Here is a 21,134-nt window from a genome sequence, read left to right on the forward strand (position 1 = left end):
GCACCCACCGGCACCGGTGTGGAACCTCAATGTGGTCCTCACCAGATTCATGTGAGATTCAATTCCTCACCTGGAAAGTAGCTTTCTTAGTGGCAATCACTTTGTTAAGAAGAGTTAGTGAACTCCAGGCACTAACCATTCAAGAGCCATTCATACAGGTTCACGCAAACAGGGTCGTACTACGTACCAACTCCAAATTCATGCCCAAAGTGATATCACAGTTCCACATGAATCAAACTATTGAACTGCCTGTTTTCTTTCCAAGTCCACAAAATGTCGCAGAGAGAATGCTCCATACACTAGATGTAAAGAGGGCCCTCATGTACTATATAGACAGAACTAAGGACTTTAGGAAAACAAAACAACTTTTCGTTGCCTTTTCTCCACAACACAAGGGCAACGCCATTTCCAAAGCAGGGATAGCCAGATGGATCGTTAAATGTATTCAAATTTGCTATCAAAAAGCTAAACGCACATTAACGATTCCCCCACGAGCCCACTCAACACGAAAGTTAGGGGCGTCCATGGCTTTCCTAGGAAACATTCCTTTGCAGGAAATCTGTAGAGCAGCCACATGGTCCACTATACATACATTTACCAAACACTACTGCGTAGATGTACACTCAAAACAGCAGGCAGCTGTAGGACAGGCTGTTCTCAAAACTCTTTTTCAGACTGCTGCAGCTAGCACGGGTAGCCGCCGCTACTAGGAGGTACTGCTATGTATTCTATGCACAGATATGAATTCAGCAGCCCACATGCCTCGAACTGAATATGCTACTTACCAGTATGCATCTGTTCTTGGCATATAGGGCTGCTGACATTCATATCGCCCACCCTCCTCCCCGGCGCCTGTAGCGGCTGCAGCTCTCAGAATTACTGTATAGCATGGTCATCACTTACTGTATCTACTCCATCACTGCCACAATGGCGAAAAACAATCTAAGGATGGAGAGGATGCCCATGCGCACTGTGGTCCAGGGGAGGAGTCACCTATCTCGTGATACTTCGAAGACTCTTCCAGGACAAAAACATGCAAACATCCGGACCCAACACTAGGCGGCGATCTATGCACAGATATGAATGTCAGCAGCCCTACATGCCAAGAACAGATGCATACTGGTAAGTAGCATATTCATTACTTGCAAAATTGAGGGATGGGGACGTGTGTTTTCAGTATTGTACCCCAGCAGCAGCTCACTAATATCACTGCAAATAATCTCTGTGACACCCTCCCATTTCTCATCTGTGAGGTCCTGTTTTTTTATCTAAAAACTTTTTTATGGATGTTGCAGGAAATACAAACGCTATGTTTCTCTGCAAATGCTCCTTAATAAACTCTCACACGTCACCCACAATAAAAATACATTTAGGGAAACAGGGTATTTAAAACCATATGTTTAAGAATTGATCAGGGCCATCAGGCCGAGACTCAGCAGACCAGAACTGGCCTCATCAGGACGCTCCCGGAAAGCCTGGTGCCTGGGGCCAACCTTCCCTATGCCTTCAAATGTCTCTGGCTAAGGGACGCTGTACTCGGAAGAGTGCAGGGTAACAACCGATGAAAGACTCTGCCATGGGGTCTAGCTTCGATGGAGGTGGCTGCATCCCGAGCAATGTTGGTGGCCTTCTTACTTAGAAAACTGGAAGCCATGTTTTGTCTAACAGATTGACACCCAAGCAAACTAGAAATACTTATTAATATTCAATTCATGTAATGCTTTTCCCCCTGACTTTGGGGAAAAGATTGAAATGGCTAAAAGTGTTAAGCACCTTGCAGGGCGAGGGTTAAAAGAAGACAACAGTTGGAGATGTAAACATCGTAAAAGATAGAGGTTGTTCAATGTATCTGGAAGGACTCGGGATCTGATGGAGAACACAACTAGATCTCATATTGGCCATCAAGGTGTTCAACGCAACACCAAACATTACAAATGAAATAAAGGTTGTGTGTATCACACAGAGTAGGTAGGTGAGAGGGGATGAAACTATTCACTGTAGGAACTGGTGATTCGTAGTGTATCGAAGTCAAACCAATTGGTCCATAGTCAAAATCATCTCAATGGAAAACTGCGTGCGGGCGACGAGATTGTGAAATCTCTCATTATTCACCCAAGTCTCTGCGGTACTTGGACACTGCGATGTTCTGTTCAGCAGCTGCACTTGTGGTCTAAGCACAACAGTGCCTTATATATCCCACTCATCAACAATATCATAAGATAGGGCTCCTTCTTTTCATGCAGCATGCTCCTATTTAAGCCGGAACTCGTTCTGTAACATCTTTCCTGGATCTCCTCCAGTGTTCTCCTAGGTAAGCTGTAACTCGTTCTGTAGCATCTTTCCTTGATCTCCATCCAGCGTTCTCCTAGGTAAGCTGTAACTCGTTCTGTAGCATCTTTCCTTGATCTCCATCCAGCGTTCTCCTAGGTAAGCTGTAACTCGTTCTGTAGCATCTTGCCTTGATCTCCTCCAGCGTTCTCCTAGGTAAGCTGTAGCTCTTTCTGTAGCATCTTTCCTTGATCTTCATCCAGCGTTCTCCTATGTAAGCCGTAGCTCTTTCTGTAGCATCTTTCCTTGAGCTTCATCCAGCGTTCTCCTATGTAAGCCGTAGCTCTTTCTGTAGCATCTTTCCTTGATCGTCATCCAGCGTTCTCCTATGTAAGCCGAAGCTCTTTCTATAGCATCTTTCCTCGTTCTCCATCCAGCGTTCTCCTAGGTAAGTAGTAGCTCTTTCTATAGCATCTTTCCTTGATCTCCACCCAGCGTTCTCCTAGGTAAGCCGTAGCTCTTTCTATAGCATCTTTCCTTGATCTCCATCCAGCGTTCTCCTAGGTAAGCCGTAGCTCTTTCTGTAGCATCTTTTCTTGATCTTCATCCAGCGTTCTCCTATGTAAGCCGTAGCTCTTTCTGCAGCATCTTTCCTTGAGCTTCATCCAGCGTTCTCCTATGTAAGCCGTAGCTCTTTCTGTAGCATCTTTCCTTGAGCTTCATCCAGCGTTCTCCTATGTAAGCCGTAGCTCTTTCTGTAGCATCTTTCCTTGATCTTCATCCAGCGTTCTCCTATGTAAGCCGAAGCTCTTTCTATAGCATCTTTCCTCGTTCTCCATCCAGCGTTCTCCTAGGTAAGTAGTAGCTCTTTCTAGAGCATCTTTCCTTGATCTCCACCCAGCGTTCTCCTAGGTAAGCCGTAGCTCTTTCTGTAGCATCTTTCAATGATCTCCTCCAGTGTTCTCCTAGGTAAGCCGTAACGCGTTCTGTAGCATCTTGCCTTGATCTCCTCCAGCGTTCTCCTAGGTAAGCCGTAGCTCTTTCTGTAACATCTTTCCTTGATCGCCATCCAGCGTGCTCCTGGGTAAGCTGTAACTCTTTCTGTAGCCTCTTTCCTTGATCCCTATCCAGCATTCTCCTAGGTGAGCCGTAACTCTGTTCGAGGCATGTATTTGCTGTAGATACACATGCTTTGCATACTCCTGCCATCTGGTGTTAGGTCCGGATGTTTGTAAGTTGTTTCTCTTCAAAGAAGTCTTTCTCAGTCATGAGGTAAGGTGACTCCTCTATTTGGTGATAGTGCGCATGGGCATCAACTCCATTGTTAGATTGTTTTCTTTCCGCCATCTTGTTTGGACGTGGTTTCCGGCGTTCTGGTTCGAAACCATCCTTCGGGTTCCCCTTGGTGTGCAATCCATTGTACCCTCAAACTCTTCGATTAAGCAAAAGGCTTTGGGACCACCACTGCCTTCGGGCCATGGTCTTCACTGAGACGATGTTTCCGATGCCCCACCCTCGGGCCCCAGCACCAAAACAGTTAGCCAAGCCTTCCAGCTCGGGACCGAGTCAAGGAAAGCCATCTTCGGAACTGAAACCTTTGGCTCAAAAAGACAAAAAAGACAAGTCTGGTTTGGCACCGATTCTTTCGGCACCGAAATCAAAAGATACCCTTCAAAAGCCTCTGGAACCTATCCTGGACATTATGAAGGAGAAACTGGACCCTGCATAAAAGAAAATGTATATTAATCCAGATAGTGGACATATATTGGCAAAAGGGTGACACCGTCCAAAAGAAAAGTTGGCTCAGAGGACACTGGCTACAAGCCCTATCTATTCTATCCCCACCACCATCGTCGCCACTACCACCATTTGCTAGGCTCAGACCCTTTACACATAACACCCCAGGGGTCTCCACATACACAACCTGGTATAGGGGATGATGACGGTGACAGTAGTCATTTACCAGCAGACCCATGGGATGATGATAATATCGATCCACCCTTGGATAATGATCCTGAATTATATCCTGCGAAACCATCCTCTCCCGATGACAACGTAGCATATCAGGAGTTGATTTCACGAGCAGCAGCTTTCCACGGGGTTACATTATACAAAGAGTCTTTAGATGGAGGCTGTTTGTTTGAGACTCTTGGTTCAACACATGGAACACGTCAAAGTTTGCCTATGTTAAAAGGCCTGATGAGACATGCGATGGCCTCTTTAAGGACCCTGTTCGTGCCGCAGATTAACTCCTAGGGCTGACAAGAAATACAAACCTCCGACTCTTCCATTAGATGTGCTCTAGATGCTGCTGGCACTGCAGCGAGGGGGATGAACACCAGCATTATCCTTAGGCGACATGCATGGCTTAGGATTTCAGGGTTTAACCTGGACGTTCAGCAGTCTATCCTCAATACTCCTTATGACAAAGATCACCTTTTCGAACCTCCGGTATATAAGGCACTCGAAAAAATGAAGAAAGACACAGAGGTAGCAAAATCTATGGGAGCACTTCAGCCCCATCTAACAGAGGCTCTTTTTGCCGCTCGTTTTACAGAGAAGGGTCCGAAGGTCATTTCTGAGACCCTAATGCCCCCTCATATAAATACAACATGCAACCCTCTCCATCTAGAGGTTTCTATAGAGGAGGGTACAAAGCAAAGATTTCAACACGTAACTCTCCTTCCCCCGATCAGGAGTGACTTACCTCCATTTCCCCCCGATCATTTTTCACCTGTCAGGGCAAGACTTCAACAATTTCTCCCCATTTGGCAATCCATAACATCAGACAAATGGGTATTGGACATTATCCAACATGGTTATTGCCTGGAGCTTACCAACAGTCCTCCCAGTATCCCACCTCACACTCACAAACACTCATCACAACTCCTACAGCAACTCAAACAAGAGGTACAAGCTCTTTTAACAAAGAGCGCTATAGAACCAGTTCCATTACAACACCAAAGGCCAGGGCTTTACTCTCTGTATTTCCTAACCCCCAAAAAGGATGGGTCCCCAAGACCAATATTGGACCTAACGATGTTTAACCTGTACATACTGTCGGAACATTTCCCTCTGGTTACACTTCAACAAGTGCTTCTGCTTCTACAGCAAGGCGACTTTATATTCACACTAGACTTAAAAAACGCAAACTTCCACATTCCTGTTCACCCAGCACATCGCAAATATCTCAGATTTTTGATAGAAGGAAATTACTGTCCGCTCAAAGTTTCCCATTCTGAGTTACTACTGCACCTGGAGTGGTGACAAAATGTCTAGCCGTAGTAGTCATCTCAGAAGACGACAGATTCATGTCTTCCCATATCTAGACGATTGACTCGTCAAAGCCAGCACACACCAAAAGTGTTTACAACACACTTAGACTACATTAGACCTACTGCACCAATTGGGCTTTGCGGTCAATACGGAAACGTCTCTTCTTCAGCCTTCACAGATGCAGTCCTATCTGGGAGCCACTCACACAGCTCTAGCCTCTTCCAATGCATCCAGTATTTGAAATATTCCATTTCTGTCACTACAGTTTCAGACCAATGAATACTTAGCATCATGCATTGGATTGTGCCTCATGCTAGGTTACACATGCGTCCTCTACAAGAGTGTTTAGCAGTGGAATCAGACTCAGTGTCAATTGTCAGATCTAGTAGCGATGGACGGCCGCACCCATCGCTCTCTGCAGTGGTGCAACACACAACACTTAACACAAGGGTGGCCCTTCATCGACCCTGTTCCACAAATCGTACTAACAGCAGACGAATCTCTCACAGGTTGGGGTGCTCATCTACAGAATCTAACAATTCAGGGACTATGAGACGACAAACACAAAAGTCTCCACATCAACTATCTAGAGCTTCTAGCTGTGCATCTAGCACTAAAAGCTTTTCTGCCTCACCTCATAGGAAAAGTTGTCCTCCGCAGGAAAGCGCCCATGCCCAGTGCAGTCCTAAATCTTGACGTTCTCTGTCCTGCAAGAAATTCATGAATTCCTGGGCCAGCAGATCCCCTGGGCCTCTTTACAAGGGTGTGTTCCACTCTACAGTAAGTCTGATCACAGAAGCAAAAAAAAACCTTACCCCTTCCCACCGCTGGCTGCAGCTTCCTTCTGAAATTACTCTCCAGAGTCCTTGCCAACCACCGACCTGCATGGAGCCCCCAAAACCTTTTAGCAGCAGAGGACAATCCACGCTCGATTTCTACTCGGAAACTATGCTGAGCTATCCTAGCAGACATCACCACCCGCCCTCAGAGCTTAGTCTGCAAGATGTTGAACCTCCATCTGCACAAATAAGGACTCCTGATTGGCCAGCTCGGAATCCTTGGTCAGTTTTCAAAAGATCCTTTTCGTGCCTTCCTGGGCTCTCTTTTCCAGCTGTGCACATGGGATATAATCCTGGATTTGTGAATAAATTAGCGCTCAGACTCCTGGGTCAGTCCTGGTCATACTTAAAATTACTTAAACAATTCATATAGTGCACTCTTAGCAGGGGACGTGTGACCTGTCGATGTCTTCACCTGATTATCAGGCATAAAAACACCAACTTGCACTTGCACATAAGTTCTCTGCAAAGTCCTCATGGTGCCAGCCCTTCTTCGGTAGCCAGGATAGCACAAAGCCTGTGAATGTCAGTAAGGTGACTTGTGGTATTTCAACACTTGAGCTCCTGCTCATCCTGCTGGACGGAGAACCAAATAAATGCAAGTGAAACTTGTCTGTCGGATGGGCTTTGTGGGATCACATGTTCATATGTAGATGATATGTTCTACACACTCCTGTCATATCTAGATCAATTGTTCATATATAGATCATGTTCCATGTACACCTGCCATATGTAGGGTCATATGTAGATATGTTCTACGCACTCTTGCCGTATATAGATCATATGTAGATCATGTTCCATGCACACCTGCCATATGTAGCATAATATGTTCTACACACTCCTGACATCTATTGTTGACCGCTGGCATTTAAACATTTTTCTTTAAAGTGAAATGTTTGCTTTCAAGGTGACTCAAGACCCCCCCCCCCCTCCCTGAATCCCACAGGGCATAGACTTTGCCTCCAATTGTTTCTTCTCCGCCATCGGGGTTGTGTGTACTTCATGGAGCTATGACCACCCAACATTCGAGTGGAAAGTCTTGATGCAATCCTATGAGAATGACTCATGGGGGGAGGGGTATGGAGAACACTGCTGTGGTCAGTCCAACATAGGGTCTGTAACATTTGTGTACCAAGGTACCACTTGGAATTGAGTTCTCTGCCTGGCCAAGCTTCCAGTGTAAAAAGATTATTTGGAACTGAAGAGACAGTTGGTGGGCGTATTATGGAATGTAGCGCCAAGGTGCTCCTGAACCATCCACAACTCCCAGCATTGAGGAAACTCACTCTGATGACTTCCTTCTGGTACTTCGGGACACATGAGGAACAGCGTCTTGATTGTGTCCTTAGTGGACTCTGATTTCAAAGAACATTTGTCTCCTGGTCGTAAGAAGAAACCCATACTTAGAGCAAAAAACTGCATCCAGTAGCACTTACCGAACACACTTCGCAAAGCTTCTATCCGGGGCTCAACCTCGAAAGAAGCTTTGGCACCAGGGCAAGTAACAGCCTTGCGAGAGCTGTGCCTCAAGCTCCGAACCACACATAGAAAGGCCCCTGAGGTCACACCGCCCTCTGTGTCTGAGATCCGTTGACCCCCAAAAGCTGAGCTTGGTGCCAGAAAAGACTCGAGGCCGAACCCAAACTTCAACGCACCCTGGCTTGAACTTGAGAGGATATCCTACCTGCTTTGCACCGGAGTTTGACTCCGGAGTTGACTTTGAAGCTATCTTCGATCCTGAGTGATACTATTTCAGACGATCAGCAGCAACCAGGTATGAGACAGGCAAGGGTGTCAATAGGTTTTGTCACAGGGCATATTCTAGCTGGACTACCTCTGCAGCCAATGCCCACTAGAAAGCAAGGCTCACCTTCGAGGAGTCGTCACTGAGCAGTTCAAAGCACACTCAAACCCAAGACGACCAGGAGAAGTCCCGGGACCCTGGGAGAGTGCCCGGGTGAAGCGGGACTGGGTGAAGAGGAGCCTTCACCCCCAGCGCCGGTGAGTGAGGGCTACGAGGGGTTCCGGGCAGCATTTCGCTCCCGCCGAGGAGGGAGCCGATAACTGTTTTAAGTGCCAGTGAAGGCACTGTGTGTAGAGTTCTTGGGCGGCCCCGTCTGATAGCCTGCCGCTCCAGCGGGGGCATTATTATTCTAGAGCCCAGAGGGGCTCCACCGAAGGGGGCATTATTATTCTAGAGCCCCGAGAGGCTCCAACGATGGGGGGGGGAGAAATTAATTACTAGCCCCGAGGGGGGCCAGAGGGCACCGTTGTCAGGCCCCGATCTCCCTTCACAGCTACCCCACTTGCTAGAGGGCAGCTGCCACGTTCTGGCATGTTTATTCTCAGAGCCAGGTGGCTCGAACGCTGAACACATTGGATTTAAAGGGCCAGAGGAGCCCACGTTCTTTCCCACGTCCTGTTCTGAGCCAGATGGCTCAAACGTGGGGCACATTGGTTTCAAGGGCCATTGAGAGCCCATGCCTCATATTTAACTTCCACAGCTGCGCAGCACTTAGTGCCAGCTGCAGCGTTTAGGCCCTGTTCTTGTCCCCAGCTGCCCAGCAAGTAGTGGGCAGCTGCTACGTTTAGGTTCGGCCGCAACCTGGACCGTAATGTGATTGAGGTGCTATTGTGATTTATATACTAATGCTTTGGGTGTTAGGAAATGTACTGTGTGTAGTATGTTTTGCGCACCCTAGATATGATTTCTGCATAGGAGGTTGTTTTACCCGTTTAGGTTGGTGTTAGGGAGATTATACTTCCCTGTGTGATGTGCGCCCCTAGTGTAATTATACTTAGGAGGTAGGGTCTAATGCGTTAGACTTGTGAGAGATTGCATAATGTGTTTATGCCCCTGTGATGTATACAGGATAGGTTTTATACCTGATTCTATTGTGATAATGCTGAGGTCATTATTGCGCCAGTAGTTACTGGTTGTGCTCTACAGTTATAATTTGTGTTACAGTTGGTATATGTTCTACATTTACAATTGGTGATTTGTGCTAATTCTGACAGTGGTCCATGTGGCCCTGTCTTGTGTAAATAGTCCCCTGTAAAATTCTGCCCAGTGCCAGTTGGCACCGTGTAAATTATGTGATTATCATCTAATGTGTTTATTATAATACAAAGGCTAGTTTTTATATATAACCTTGTGTGGAGTTTCTTTTGTGGTGGGCCTAGGTGTTACATTTAAGAAAGTACTCTGGCAGGTGATATAATCCAGGAGTCATAGGTGTAGTTAAGTAGATTTATTTGTTGTAAGTTAGATGGTAAGAATGCCCCACCGGGAGCAGCATCCAGCTGCTCAGCCCATCTCACTCAACTAACCCCACTTCAAACCATGCATCCATGAACATTCTGATGACATCACACACACACAGGCTGAGCAGCAGGGAAAAGGAGAAGACAAGAATACCACATCTCCCTTCTTTAAATAATAAAAACCAAAGATACAAAAGAGAATCACAGTAAGTCCTGACGATGACCAGGCCAGGATTACAAATAAACAATGCCTAAAATGTATGAATAAATTCACATCCCATTTAAAATAGCATCACATCACTATGTAAGAACTCCAATCATGGAGAATAATTTAAAATGGTATGATTGATTGTATCACACCACATGACAAAACACCACTACACAAAATTCAAAAGGACGTCACATTATGCACTAACATGAAAAGAAACACAATTCCACCTGCACAACCCAATTAAAACAATACACAACCTACAAACCAACCATCTCTGCAAAACCTCACATGACAACACATGCGACAATAACCAAATGTAAAAACATCACATGACACTACCATTTACCCATTCACACTGACACACAAGACAATACCTAACCACCATCCCTCTTACAAAACAAAAATACCCAAAATATCACAAGTCATGCCAGTTGGCCAGACCAGCACAAAAAGCGATAAACAGGTAACTGATGGCGCCTCTCAAATTAACCAGGACTGTAATGTATCATTCCAAACTAAACACACACATGAAGAATAAGATACCTCACAACACTAACTAACTATACTTATGCTATAGCATAAAACAACTTTATGGTTAAAACTTTAAAAAGGGTACATGACCACCTGCGCTCAGGGTTCGCGACTCCCTGAAACACACACTAAGACAACGCACACTTTAAGGGGTACATGACTCCCGTACATTCACAGGACACTGATTCCTGGAACGCACACCCAGATAACACATTACACACTTTAACCGATGCCTAGGCCACACCACTTTAAAAGGGTACATGACACCCTAGCGCTCAACGGATACATGACTTCCTGAACGCACACCTAGACAACACTTAATACACATTAAAGGGATTTAGACCCTTGAACACACATCTAGGCAAACCACTTTAAAGGGGTACATGACTCCCCAGCATACCAGGATATATGACACTAACTAACTATACTTATGCTATAGCATAAAACAACTTTATGGTTAAAACTTTAAAAAGGGTACAATTCCACCTGCACAACCCAATTAAAACAATACACAACCTACAAACCAACCATCACTGCAAAACCTCACATGACAACACATGCGACAATAACCAAATGTAAAAACATCACATGACACTACCATTTACCCATTCACACTGACACACAAGACAATACCTAACCACCATCCCATCCTCGTCGCCACTGTTACATTTAAGAAAGTACTCTGGCAGGTGATATAATCCAGGAGTCATAGGTGTAGTTAAGTAGATTTATTTGTTGTAAGTTAGATGGTAAGAATGCCCCACCGGGAGCAGCATCCAGCTGCTCAGCCCATCTCACTCAACTAACCCCACTTCAACCCATGCATCCATGAACATTCTGATGACATCACACACACACAGGCTGAGCAGCAGGGAAAAGGAGAAGACAAGAATACCACACTAGGGTGTTGTTGCTGTGTGCGCGCGCAAACGCTTTACACATTGCCTCCGGGATAAGCCTGACTGCTCGTGCCAAGCTACCAAGGGGATGAGCAGGGGTTATCTTTGGCGTGTAACTCCCCAGCCCTGACTTAGAGTGGTGGTCTCTGCCTGACTTTGGTGCAAGCCTTAGCCAACCAGAGATCCCATTTCTAACAGAGGGGCTGAGATAAAAGGGGGGTCCCAAAACGTGTTTTCCTCCATGTTAATTTCCATAGGAAACTTTAGACAAGGCTACAGGTCGAACGGGTGAACGGAATTATCCCAAATTTGGCAGGGAGAAGGGTCTTGGTCTAGAAAGCACGCTTTTGTTTATTTGGTATAAATCCGTTCAGTAGTTTTTGAGAAATATCGAAATTTACAGATATCAATATTTGGGAATTCTGCCATCTGATTGGCTGAGGCGTTACAAGCATGAGCCTGCTGCCTATAGGTTGGGCGTTACAACAAACAAAGCCTGGCTGAAGACGGCTGAAATGCCAGAAACCGGTCCTAGGAAGATTGTTTCCGGTCCAGGGACGGCATGGTTTGGCAGTTCGGGCTGGACTGTTCCCATGAGGCACAGGGTCAGACTGATTTGCATATGGCCATGTCTGAACTGGGGTGGCAGAGTGGGCTAAAGAACGGTGATGGATCAAACCCGGATCTGTTGACTGGATGTGAGTGTTTGATTGGTTCTGATGCTCCGTCCATCACCACCCCCTTTTGTACCTCTTTGCTCGCTGTTGGACCCGGCCTCGTAGAATGGCCCTCCGTGCCCCCGCACCACCGAAACCTGGTGCCTGCAGCCCAAGCACGCGGCCCAGCCGACCTTTCCCACCAGGACACCTGCACCAACCCCGGACATCCCCGTCCATGGCCTCTCTCCTTTCGGCCACCCCGGGCCCGCGTGCCCACTCCCTGCAACAAGATGGCCGCCCGGCTCCAGCACGACCCGGGCCTCAAGGCGCCACTCCGGCTGGAGGACATCACGCTTCCAGGGGATGAGAGAGGGAGGAGCAGTTTCTATCGCACCTCTGAACTCCCCTGGGACGATGGGTTTCGATCGGCCCTCCGGCCTCCCTGCGGGCTGGCTCCGTGCCTGCTGGGTGTCTGGGACTCCTCCCGACCCGGCCCTGAAAGGATCAAAAGACAATAGCAGGAAACCCCGACAAGCGGCCCCCAGGTGACAAGACCCCTGCCTGCGCAGACTCCGGACATCAAAGCGGGGTCGACCTATAACAAGGGGTGCTCTGAGACTGTCCGGCAGATTCGACGCTGGAACAACGAGAGCCTGCTGACGTGGTCGCGGCTCCTGGAACTGGACCCCACCTGAGCCCTGCTGAGTGACTCGCGGCTCTCTGAAGATCGTAAGACCTCCGAACTTGTACCTGAGCCCTGCTGAGTGACTCGCGGCTCCCTGAAGATCGTAAGACCTCCGAACTTGTACCTGAGCCCTGCTGAGTGACTCGCGGCTCCCTGAAGATCGTAAGACCTCCGAACTTGTACCTGAGCCCTGCTGAGTGACTCGCGGCTCCCTGAAGATCGTAAGACCTCCGAACCTGTACCTGAGCCCGCTGAGTGACTCGCGGCTCCCCCAGACTCTCACGGTCCCGCCGGACCCCGACTCCGACCACGTATCCCCCAGCTCGAGGATTGTGAGCTGTGCGCCGGATACGTCCCTGCTTGGAACCGTTACCAGAGACAGTCCCGCTACCCCCTACCTTTCCGAGACTCTTGAGCCCGTGCTCATCTTGTACATATTTGCAGTGATACCTATTTGATAAAGCTTGTTTCTGAGAATACCCAGTGTGGTCTCTCTGTGTCGTGTGGTGCCAGAAGTACGATCCTAGTTGCGAGATTCCTCCCCCTGGGGAATCTCTCGCCAGTGCCCGGCTACAATACAACACGGGTGGGACTCAGGGAAGTCAGGACCCCTTTCCGGGCTCCTCTGAGGTCGCCGTCTAACACTCGCCATAAGTTGGCAGGGTATGCTCAGACGAGAGTCCCTTGCTCACTTTGCCACTGAATTCAAGCAAGCCTGGCTGGAGACGGCTGAAATGCCAGAAACCGGTCCAAGGAAGATTGTTTCCGGTCCAGGGACGGCATGGTTTGGCAGTTCGGGCTGGACTGTTCCCATGAGGCACAGGGTCAGACTGATTTGCATATGGCCATGTCTGAACTGGGGTGGCAGAGTGGGCTAAAGAACGGTGATGGATCAAACCCGGATCTGTTGACTGGGTGTGAGTGTTTGATTGGTTCTGATGCTCCGTCCATCACCACCCCCTTTTGTACCGCCTATAGGTTGGGAGCGCTGCGAGCGGTTGCAACTAGGAAGTGTTGGCCACCATTTTGTTATTCTGTCGAAGCGAGTAACTGGAAAAAAGGGCAAAAAAAGTAGGAAAGAGGAGGGTAGGAGCACTGTAACCTCTGTGGGGTGTTTAGGGTGTGCTGTAGAGGGGGTGCGAAGCAAACTACTCATACCTACCGGTCTGAAAGTGCTGGGTACGGAAATTAAGTGAGGTATTGCGTAGAGTCTGATGCCGCTAAGGTGAGCTGCTGCGGGAGTCGGGGATGAAAGCGAGAGCCTAAACTGTGTCTTATGGTGTGAAGTCATGTGCCCTGGCCGCTGCAGCACACCTGTGGAAGTAGTGTCAGCATGTGTTTATACCTACTAGGACTAACTACTGACTCCTACTGGTTTGAAAGTCCTGGGGTATGGAAAATATGTGAGGTATTGTCTAGAGTCTCATTGTGCTAAGCTGAGGTGCTGCCGGAGTCTGGAATGAAAGCGTGAGTCCAAACTGTGTGTCATATGCTGTGAAGTCATGTGCTCTGGCCGCTGTGTCACATCTGTCAAGTAGTGTCAGCATGTAGTTATACCTACTCGGAGGAACTTTTGTTTCGAACATTGTAACTTGTGTATGGTGCTTAGGGGGTGTTATACAGGGAGTGCGAAGGTAAATTTGCGCTTATCAAATCAATACGGTATTTGTAAAGTGCAAACTACTCACCCCTATGGGTCTGAAGGCCCTCGAGGCCGGAGTGGAAATTATGTGAGCTATTAAGTGAGCTATTGCCCAGAGTCCCATGGTGCTGTGCTGAGGTGTCTAAAGGTGTCCTTCATAAGCATTTCAAAACCTACCCCAGTCAATGTGCCTAGGTTATTTCCACCACAATGCACAATCATGAGGTCAGGGTGTGGAAGATGCTAAGAGGTTTTAACCAAAGGTAGCAATTGGTGCCACTTCAATCTTCTCTGTGCAAACCATTTAATGTCCACATTTTGTAAACCCTGGTCTAAGTCAATACGTCTGTGTTCTGCATAACTCTTGCACCAGAAAATATAGCTATGTCCTACGATCCACACTAGCATTTTGAAGGTATGGCTGGAAGGTATGGAAAGATGTCTGTAGCTCATGCAGTTCCTTGGTAGAATAAGAGATATGTTTAAAGATGGGGAGCTACTTTTTATTGCCATACAAAACGATACGCGATTGGGAGATGAAAAGCATTCTTTATTAAAAGTAGGGTGTACATTCATTTTGTGGAAAAGCATCTTTGTGATTGGTTAAGAAAAAGCAGTTTCAACATGGAGTACATATCATAGGATAAAATTTGCTCAACTGAACCACAGCTGCTACTTGCATCTGGAAGGCACTGTTCGAACTTAAAACAATTGTGAACTTTTAACCTGCATGTGCCATTAAAAGTTCAAGAAAATGTTGCAAAAAAATATCGTTAAGTTTAACAAAATTGATTAACCTTTTAACCTGCACGTGTTGTAGAATGTTCTAGAAAGTGTGTTGATAGAGTACGTTGCACTTCTGACTTCTATGTGTTGTTGAATATTAAAAAAACGGTTTATATGGAAAATTAAAAAGAAACCAATAGAGAGAAGTTTTTAAACCTAAAAGAATCAAGGAACTATTCTAATTTGTTCTTTACATGTATTTGTGTGGAGCAACAAAATTATAGACACAACAGCACCAGGAAGAGGAAGAAGCAGGGAGTGGGGGGACGGGGGGAGATGGGCAGAATGGTACACATGCACAATTAAGTACAGCACATGTATAGAAAAACAATGGCCAAAATGAAACACACCAACAACGAGCACGTCACACAACCCGCCAACATCACACCACTGAACGAGCATAGAAGTGAAACCCACGCTGCATTCATACAGGATGTGTACAAATGCCGGTCGTTGGTGTTGTGGGATGTCTGAGACCATGGTCATCTAGGATGAGATGCCCAGCACGTGGCACATGGGAGAGTTCACTGTGTGTTACGTTGCCAAACAGCTGCTCCTCCCTCCCACGAGCCCCCACACTTTTGTACGGTGCGCTGTTGTATCTCATGCACTCGTACGGCACACCATTGTAATGCCCATTCACGCATGTCCTGCTACATTCCAACTACACCATCACAGTGCCGTTTGGAGGTGGTGCATGCCACTTTACAACATCGACTGCTGCGGCCCTTGTGGCAGGCCACACCAGAACACAGAGACACACTTACCGCAATTCCTGTACACGGACGTGTCCGAGGCACCCCGTTCCCGTTGTCGGATAGGCATACCCCTGCGCTGACCTGTGTACTCCGGACCAGCACACGCCGGTTGTGCATGCAGGAGGATGCGTGCGTAGCTACATGTCCAGGCTCACTGCCAACGCTGAGGTGACAGCACACTGTGATATTTCAGGGCTCGTGCCTATCATGCTAACACAATGACCAGAGGGACACACTTGCTCAGATGCGGGTTTGGGAGGCGTTGGTGGTCCCGGAGTTGTTGCGATGAGTCTTGTGGCCCTCATGGGTATCCCTGTATCATGCTCATTGACTCTATGGCACCTGTGGGTGTTCTGGTGTGGCTCTTGGCTGTGTTCCCTTTCATGGTGCAGGTAGTTGTCCTGCTTAACACCAGCAGAAAGCAGGTGTAAAATCCCTGGTGCTAACGTGTCTTATCGCCGGAATTTGTTTCGCATTGCAGTTGGTGTGAAAGTTGTGATGTGATTTTTTTCGTATGCAGAACAATATACGAACTGAGCAATGTATCTCGTCAAGATCGAGCACTTGATGCACTATTCCCAATCAATATAAATACAATGAGGTTTCGTAAATGATTTTGTGTGTACACTGTAAGTGCAGCCAATACCCCAGTGCAATTCAATACAGGATTTTAGTATTTAGAATAAATCGCAAAGGTGCACCTCGTGTCTTTTTGCATGGGAACAGCTAGTCTGCATTTCATTATCAGCACTTTAATGGAAGTAAAGTTAAGATACATCTAACACACTATTCAGAAGTTGGTGTAAACTGCAGACATCACCAGTATTCCCATGGTAAGTGCCCCAAAATTTAACACCATGGTGGACTCCATCAAAAAACAGTAATAAGAACAAGAAAGAGTCACACAGCAGTTGAGAACAACCAAAAACATTATTATTATTTTTTTTTTACTTTATTTTTTTAGAAACATATATATATATATAAACGATAAACTAATAAACACAATTTATCAAAAATAATGCAAAACAACAAGGCGGAACACTCCTGTGGGGACCATGGATGTCGACGACAGAGCCTGGAAAATAAAGCACAAAATAGGGACGTGTGTAATGGGCGTGTATCAAAGGAGAGAGACACAGAGAAACAGAGAGAAAAAAAAGCCAGAGAGAAAAAGAGAGGGAAGGAAAGAAAGGGAGAAGGAAGAGAGAGAGTTGGAGAGATAGAAGGAAAAGAATGAAGAGAGAGAGAGAGAGAGAGAGAGAGAGAGAGACAGACAGACACTGCCGCCCCTGCGCATCCATGAGCAAATAAATACCTGGTGCCACCGGAGTGTGCAGCAGTGGGCACTCCACATGCCTGTCAAAACTCCACACATCCCAGATATGTCGCTGAGTCCTGAGTCATGAATGGCGGAGACCACATCAGCTTCTCCTCGGATCTCACAGATGTCGCTGAGTCCTGAGTCATGAATGGTGGAGACCACATCAGCTTATCCGCGGCCCGGCAGATCTCACACGTCGCTGAGTCCTGAGTCATCAATGGCGGAGACCACATCAGCTTTTGGGGCCGCTAAGCCTGTGGAACTCAAGTCCGTGCCACGTGGTGGTAGGCCCCTGATGGCCATATGAGCTTCGGGTGGCACTAACCCTGTGCATCTGAAGTCCACACCAAGGGGGTGGTAGGCCCCTGACGGCTATACAGATCAGGGTGCGACTAACCTTCTGCGTAACTTTTCAAAGACTCTTTATGGTTGAGACACGTGGCGCGTCCGCCATCTAGTCAGCACCGGCAATAAAGGATGTGACGTTGTCGATCTATTATATTGGTGTGGTCACATGGCCTGAGACGCATGTGCCAGATGGGTGTGGTGTGTGTGCAAACCTGCCCTCAGAGAGTGGCCATGAGATGTTGAGAACTAGACCACTGACCTGCACACCAACTGCGAGTACGCCTGCGACAGGTAGCTATGTGGGGCCAACGTCAGAACGTAAGCGGAGTAGCGTGGCGTGGTGTACAACGGAACAGGGCAGGGATAGCTACAATGACGCGGACGGCTCGTAGTACTGAGTCTGTGAGTCGAGCGGACGGGCCGCAACTGTCTCTCTGCAAGCCTGGGTGTGAACTGTTCATAACTCACACAACATAAGCATTGAAAAACCAATTTGTGATTCAGTCCGTCAGCTGGCATTTGTCCGAGGCATTTGTGAAAACATATCAGAGTTCTTTCTGTGATAGCTACCCCTTTGACCTTGCCTCTCCCCACATCAGCAGATAACGCACCCTCTTCACAAATTACCATCATACCCCCAACAACCTTCTTGGGCCTGGAAGTGTCTCTGTGCGGTTGGACAAAGAAGAATCTTAGTCATGTATAGATTTCCATATAAAAAAAATTATTTAAAGAAAAGAACAACCAAGAAGACTGAAGGGAGTCTGGTGCTGTGGTCGCTGCTATTCAGGACTCCGGACACAGTTACACATGTGGGATCGGCTTGTGTTGAACAGGGTTAGTGGCACCACGTGTCGCCGGCCTTGCATATCGAAATATGCCTAACTGATCAGAGGGAGTCTGGTGCTGTGGTGTCTGCCATTGACTTGGGGTCACTGCCATTCAGGACTCAGGACACAGTTACACATGTGGGATCGGCTTGTGTTGGACAGTGTTAGTTGGCACCACGTGTCCAAAATTCAAATTGTGAGGTCTGCTGCCCGCAGTGTAGACTGCTGAGTGTTCATTTGTATTTGAAAATCATTGTACTAAAGCTATAACTGATATAAAAAATGTTCCAGAAGAAAGGATACTAAAAGGATATTATGTAGAGTTGAGGCCTGTAATAGTTACATGCCTAGTGGACTCTGTAGTTAATGAATGAAGAAATAATTTTCATTGTGAGCTCTACTGAGTGCAGTGTAGGCGTATGATGAAAAGATGAAATAAGTATAGAATACACTGACGAAGTGTTGTATTTTCTGAGTACAATCTTGTTGTTAGAAATTAGCATTTAAAATTGGAATGACTTGGGGTGACTGCCATTCAGGACTCAAGACACAGTTACATATGTGGGATCGGCTTGTGTTGAACAGGGTTAGTTGGCACCACGTGTCACCGGTCCTCCACAGTGTAGGCCGGAGGCAGCGTTGAGCAAACGCCCACAGGCAGGTGACGTTGACTTGACCTGCACAGATTGGGAGCATTTGGGCTTTTTAACCCATTATAGTCTCTTACACGATTTGTGTCACTACTAATCTTGAATTGTGAACCGTGTAACCCCAGTGTAGGGCGGAGGCAGCGGTCAGGATGGGCGCACAGCCACGTGGCGTTGAGTTGAGCTGCACAGTTAGTGGCACCTGGAGTGCTCAGCGTGTGGGCACCCTGCGATGATTCGTGGTCCCTGTGGGCCGCACTGGGAGCAATGTGTTTTGTCTAATGAGTTCTGCCTTGATGAGGCCACGTGGCGACTTATGGTGCAGTGAGTTAGTAGCACCTGAAGCACACAGCGTGTGCGCAGCCTTTGATCATGCGTGGTCCGTGCGGGCCGCACTCGGAGCAACGTGTCTTGCGAACTGGACTGGGACATCTGCAATCGCCACTGCATCTGAATTGTGAGCCCTGCTGTCCGCAGTGTAGATCGAAGGCAATAGTCGGTACAGACATAAGTCTGCGGTGCTATGCCGCTGGATTCGCAGGGGGCCTGTGTCGAGGAGGTCCGCGGTTATGGTGGCAGGCACGTGCCAGGGTGAGGGCTGCCGCTGTGACAGACTCGTTGGTCTTCCCTCAAGTGAACCACGCCATGGGCCTGGCCTATTTATTCATACTGGTACGATGGAGTGGCGTACGTTGGAGCAGCCCACTCCGCTTCCGCTTCCAGGGGGGGACCACACAGATACATGACTGAGATCTTCCCCACTGCCTGAGGTAACATGGTTGTGTCCACTGTGCACTACACTACAAGTATCAGTAGTATATCTCCACATGGAGAGGTTTGTTCTTTGCATAGAGAGGTCTGTGCAGTACATCAGCGTTACACTTGGCATTGTGTGCTTTATCAGTGAAGGGTGACTTGCCTCCTTCATATATAGTTGGTTGCCACATCTCCCAACATTCAACTATTGTGTGGCTGGGGGGCATGGCGTTTTGCGAAGGTCCGTTGTCCTGGTTTGCGGTGCCTCGGTGGTAGTAGGGGGGATGGTGCAGGGGGAGGTTCTGGTGGTGGTGGCGCTGGGTGTTGTGGCCTTGTTGGGTGTCGGAGCTGCAGGATCAGTAGCTGTATCACATGTTGGTCTAAAGATGTGGCTGTGAGTTGGGTCCAATTCACATTGCAGATAGTCGACCTCCTTACACCAGTTAAAGGTTGATGTTAATTTGTTACTGCTAACTCTGCTTATCGCCTGCTTTTTGGATCGCATTTCAGATTTGACTGGTCGTTGAAAATATGGGGAAGTGGTGTTTTCGTGGTTTTTTTGCACGGGAACGCCTACTTTGCATTTCATTAGCGTTAGTTGTGGCTCTCGTTTGTGGCGATTTTGTTGGCGTAAGGTATCGATGGAAGAGTGGTGAGATTTGCAGTTTTCACCAAGTTGAGAATGGGATGATAATTAAACACAGAAAGAAAGATAGGTTTAATGAACATTATAATTAGAAATTAGCATTTAAAAAAACCTTTGAAATTCACTGAAAAAACCGTAGGTTTCAGGCACGTTATAGTTAGAAATGAGCATTTAAAAAACCTTCGAAATTCACAAAAAAAAACATAGGTTTCAGAGATGTTATAGTTAGTTGGACATTTCACTCATAGAAAACCATAGAAATTCCCCTGTTATAGTTAGTTGAGCTAACTATAGTTCGCGCCCCCGCAATGCACTGCTGATGACGTCACATATTACATCATTCATGACATGGTCAGTGACATCACTGATGACATCTCAAATTACACCACTGATGACATCATCCACGTCAAAATCTGATGCACCTCATCAGACCCTATTATAACGCTTGATACACCCAGTCTAAAATACAGACTATAATTTTCGAAACCGTGAACACACCAATACCAGTTAGTTCATATCCACTCACTAATTTGTAGGTCTACACACACATCCATTCATTCGCCCATACACTCACTCATACATACAGTCAGCCATCAATACAGCATTATCATATCTAGTCACATATCTATACAGACACTCACACTCCGCCTCTCATTCATAGAGTTATTCACACACCTAGTCAGTAATGGAAATAATCAATAACACTTTCATTTACTCACCTGTACAGTTATACATATACCACGTCACTTATTTAAACATATACTAACA

General features: G+C 47.1%; 1 protein-coding gene across 3 annotated transcripts in view; it reads left to right on the forward strand.

The window, feature by feature from the left end:
• SLC27A4 (solute carrier family 27 member 4) overlaps positions 1 to 21,134 on the forward strand; it is a 330,596-nt gene that overhangs the window by 249,975 nt on the left and 59,487 nt on the right. The gene's annotated exons all lie outside the window — the stretch shown is intronic.

The sequence above is a fragment of the Triturus cristatus genome, chromosome 1_2 (genome assembly GCF_964204655.1).
Source record: "Triturus cristatus chromosome 1_2, aTriCri1.1, whole genome shotgun sequence".
In the NCBI taxonomy this organism is placed as follows: Eukaryota; Metazoa; Chordata; class Amphibia; order Caudata; family Salamandridae; genus Triturus; species Triturus cristatus.